This window comes from Babylonia areolata, chromosome 16 (assembly GCF_041734735.1).
Source record: "Babylonia areolata isolate BAREFJ2019XMU chromosome 16, ASM4173473v1, whole genome shotgun sequence".
Classification (NCBI taxonomy): Eukaryota; Metazoa; Mollusca; class Gastropoda; order Neogastropoda; family Buccinidae; genus Babylonia; species Babylonia areolata.
The window spans coordinates 23,460,816-23,465,815 of NC_134891.1; the positions used below are offsets into that span (position 1 = coordinate 23,460,816).

General features: G+C 46.4%; 1 protein-coding gene across 1 annotated transcript in view; it reads left to right on the forward strand.

Moving 5' to 3' along the window:
* LOC143291244 (chitinase domain-containing protein 1-like) overlaps positions 1 to 5,000 on the forward strand; it is a 212,568-nt gene that overhangs the window by 117,939 nt on the left and 89,629 nt on the right. The gene's annotated exons all lie outside the window — the stretch shown is intronic.

Consider the following 5,000-nt stretch of genomic DNA (forward strand, 5'->3'; position numbering starts at 1 on the left):
CTAGGCACGGCAAGGCAAGGCAAGACTAGGCAAGGCAAGGCAATGCTGGGCAAGGCAAAGCTAAGCAAAATTCGTTTATTTCCGAGGATAATAGACATGCACTAGTGCGCTTTTTGACTCACTTGTGTAAACAAAGTGAGTCTATGTTTTAACCCGGTGTTCGGTTGTCTGTGTGTGTGTGTCTGTGTGTCCGTGGTAAACTTTAACATTGACATTTTCTCTGCAAATACTTTGTCAGTTGACACCAAATTTGGCATAAAAATAGGAAAAATTCAGTTCTTTCCAGTCATCTTGTTTAAAACAATATTGCACCTCTGGGATGGGCACAAAAAAAATAAAAAAGAAGCCTAATTATATGCAAACTGCATTTACTGTTATATTTATATTTTTTTGTATTCTCTAAACTTGGCACTTTGACCTCTTATTCTGACACAACAACAAGAGGAGTCATTATTATCATTTTTTGTTCAAACAGGAACTTCTTTTGCTAAGCATGGAATTTTTATTTATTTTTGCAAACGTTTTGGTGCAGGAAGTAAAAAAAGGGGAAATTACTCTGTAATTAATGCTAGGGGACTTAATTCGAATCTGGTTTGGACTTTTTTTCGTTTTTTTTAACGCGAAGCTTTATAATAACAAACGCAGAACACATTTTAACGATTAGATTTTTTTTTAAAGTGTATCACAAGTGAGTCTTGAAGGCCTTGCCTCTCTTGTTTTTTGTTCATCCAGTCCCTGACCTGTTTAAGGTCTACACTGCACAATTCCAAGCAATTCAACATGAATATAATTGTAGGGATCAGATACAAACGCATCAAACTATAACGATGCATGAATGATATTGACAGAAATACACACAGCAATAATGAGAGAACATCACCATAGCGAGGGAAGTGCATGGGCCAGACAACGGACAGACACAGTGAGAGACAGACAGACAGAGGGAGAGGGAGAAAGAGAGAGAGAGAGGGATGGAGAGAGAGAGAGCAGAAAAAGAGGGAGGGAGGGAGGGAGAGAGAGAGAAAGAAAGAGAGCAGAGAAAGAGAGAGAGAGAGCGCGCAGAGAAAGAGAGGGAACGGGAGAGAGAGAGAGAGAGAGAGAGAGAGAGAGAGAGAGAGCAGAGAAAGAGAGGGGGAACGAGAGAGAGAGAGCAGAGGAGAAGGGGGGGGGGAGAGGAGATTAGAAACTTAGTGGGAAAAGATGACTGATTTTTTCTTCCTTTGGGAAGTGGGAGAGAAAAGACTAAGCACACAGTGTGTTCACGTGTCTACACATACCCACCCACCCACACATTCTACCCTCATGAAATAAGACGCAGCAAATCAAATACAGAGAGTAAGAGACAGACAGACAGACAGACAGACAGAGATAAACAGACAGACAAAGTCAAAAAGTCCAAGTCAAAAAAAAATGTTTGAATTGTCAGGCCTCTTGGCCTATGACAACTGGAGTCACAGCAAAATGTAGCATGCAGCATGTGTTCATTTACAGACAGACAGACAGACAGACAGACAGACAGACAGACAGACAGACAGACAGAGATACAAAGACAGGGAAAGTCAGAGTCTCTAGGATCAAAAGCTGTCACACTGCCAGTGTCAGTGCCTCCATGGCAACCTGCGCGAAATGCCAACAGTATGCTCATAAACTTCTGTCTGTCTGTCTGTCTGTCTATCTATCTGTCTATCTGTCTGTCTGTCTCTCTTTGTCTGTCTGTCTTGTCTGTCTGCCTCTCTTTGTCTGTCTTTGTGTCTGTCTGTCTGTCTTTGTCTGTCTGTCTGTTTTTGTCTGTCTGTCTTGTATGTCTCTGTCTGTCTCTCTTTGTCTGTCTGTCTGTCTGTCTCTGTCTGTCTGTCTCTCCTTGTCTGTCTTTCTGTCTGTCTGTCTCTATCTCTTTGTCTGTTTGTCTGTCTCTCTTTGTCTGTCTGTCTGTTTGTCTCTCTCTCTCTCTCTCTCACACACACACACGCACACACACACACACACACACACACACACACACACACATACACACACACACAAAAGGGTGACAGAAATTGATAGCTGTTGATTTCAATGCCCAGTCATCACCTTATACATTCCCAGTGTAATACCCGCGAGAGAAAACTGCGTTGTTGACTTTTTTGTATATTTGATTGACACTTATACGGAGAGAGATAGGCAGAGACAGAGAGAAAGAGAGAGAGAGGGGGGGGGGAGAGGGGGGAGAAAGCGAGAGAGAGATGGGTGGGGGGATAGAGAAAGCGAGAGAGAGGGAGAGAGAGAGAGAGAGGGAGGGACACAAACAGAGAGGGAGAGAGGGGGGGGTGGAGAGAGGGGGGAGAGAGAGGGGGGAGAGAGAGAAAGCGAGAGAGAGAGAGGGAGAGAACGAAAGAGAGAGACAGAGAGAGAGGTCAGCTGAGCTTGTGAACGTCCTGTGGGTGACTTTTATACACTTTGTTCTTTGTCCACTCTCTCTCTCTCTCTCTCTGCCTTTGTCTCTTTGTCTCTTGTCACCAACAAAGAGGACTTTTATGTCTCTCTGGCATTAATTAAACGGTCTAATTAAACAACAAAAATAAATCAAACCAGATATAAATGTGAATTCACGTACACGTTTAGACCTCCACAACATTCTCTTCGGAAGTGTTCTTTGTGAAATTCATGAGTTTTGGGGGGAAGAGAGAGAGAGAGAGGGAGAAAAACAACATTAACTCTCTCCATACGAACGGCGAAAGAGACGACGCTAACAGCGTTTCACCCCAATTACCATCATCAAAATATCGCAAGCGGAAGGCTCTTATACTGAAGAGGTGAATGTTGACAAAGAATACCACAATTCTGACGTTGGAAGCTAAAGGTTGGGTCATTCAGACACCCACTGGACATCCGAGGGGTCTGTGTAGAGGAGAAGAGAGGACTGGCCGTACTGAGTGAGTTAATGCCTGGTTCAAGGTTGGAAAAGAAATGTCCGTTATTTATGTGCTGATACTTATTTGTAATTCAACGGCTGAGGCTTCCTTTGTTCTTGGTTTGTTTGTTTTTTGTTTTTGTTTTTTCTTCTTTCTTTCTTTCTTTCTCCGTCCATTGTTCGTGGGATGTGTTTTTGAGCGGGCGAAAACAGGATCTTAAAACTGTTTAAATAAATTTGAAGAAAAAACAAAACAAAACAAAAAACACAACGAAAACAGCGAGTTTAAGTTCCTCTTTAAAAGTACCCGGCGTTCTTAAGATCATGCTTTGCTGAAAGGGAAAGGACATGGGCTATCTGTCAAACACAGCCTGCAACAAAAAAACGAAAGAATCGATCACACCTGTCTCCCAAACAGCGTCAGGAAATCTTAACCCACCCCCCACCCCCACCACCCTCCGCCTCCCTCCCTCCCTCCCTCTCCCACGCCCCACGATTCCCCCTCGCATCACCCACCCCCCTGTGGTTCGTCCGTCGGAATCGACGAGGACCATCTAGTCATCCTGGGGGTGGGTGGGTTGGGCTCTGTGGGTGCGCAGATGACTGGTCAGGCCAATCCGTGCCCGGAAGGTTCTGACGCAGTGTGGACAGGGGATGGTGGCGGCTGTCGGGGACTTGCTGGCACTGCTTTTCCTGGCCTGTCTGCGTTACTCTGCTGCAGCGATTCTTACGGCAAAGCCCACTCGCGTGCATGCGAGTGAACGTGGGAGTTGCAGCCCACGAACGCAGAAGAAGAAGAAGAAGAGGGAATGAGTGAGTGAAGTGAACTGTCAAAAAGTTGGAACCAAGCAATGGAACTGGGTCCTGAGGCGTCTGCCCAGCAGATGTGGTGCAGCGTGTAGGGATTTGTCCCGACGTAGTGACACCTCAAGAAACTGAAACTGAAACTACTGTCCTGTGTACTCTGCACTGGCTGCCTGTTGATAACAGAATGAACTGCAAAATACATTTCACCTTTATCGTACGTTGTCGGTCTATTAGATTTTTATTTTTGTCTTTGAAGATATTTCCAAAATCTATATATTTTTATTGTTAGATTATTCCAGATTTCGTGTATTCCTCAAAGTATATACGGGATTCTTTTGCACATTTTCTTTCCGTCATTTAGTAAAGAAATCAATGCATCTTGCAAATAGCAACTCACATTTCGACTTTATAGGTTTCACAAATCCAAACTTTCTAACTTTCTAAAGAACAAAATCTATCAACGCAAGATTGTGTACTGCTTACTCGCCCTTTCTTATAAATCTGTGGCGTATGTGTGTGTGTGTGTGTGTGTGTGTGTGTGTGTGTGTGTGCGAGTGTGTGTGTGTGTGTGTGTGTGTGTGTATGTGGGGGGTGGGGGGACGTGTGTGTGTATGTGTGTGTGCGGGGGGTGGATGGGTGGGTGGGTGGGTGTGGGGTGACGGGTGTGTGGGTGTGGGTGCGGGTGTGTGTGTATATATGTTCGGGTGTGGGGTGGGGGGGGGGTGGCGGACGTGTGTGTGTGTGTGTGTGTGTGTGTGTGTGTGTGTGTGTGTGTGTGTGTGTGTGTATACATGCGCGCGTGCGTGCGTGTGTCTGTGTCTGTTCGCGCACGCGTGCGCGTGCGTGTGTGAGTCATTCAGTTTATTCACTTCACGCCAACAAACAGTTAACTTCGTCGCCTTCACCACGACACCCCCCCCCCCCCCCCCCCCCCCCCCCCCCCCCCCTTCTCCCGTAAGGACTCCACGCTCTCATTCACACACACCACAACAACACAACAGCACGGTGTCGGGGGACGGGGGGAGGGGGGAGGCAACTTTTTGTGGAACCTCCCCAGCACTGAACCCCCCCCCCCCCCCCATGTGAAAAAAGAGACGGGGGCATTGGCTGCCACTCTTTTGTCAACAGTCAGTGTACCGCGAAAAACAGAAATCTACCCACATGGGAGATACAGCTTTTCCCATAGAGTTGGTCAACCGAAAACGATTCTTCTCTTGGTGAGCGATTACAGAAGAGGAATGGAGGTCAGATAGGGGGGAGGGGGGTTAGGGGGGGGGGTGGAGTTGGGGGGCGGGGGGACGGG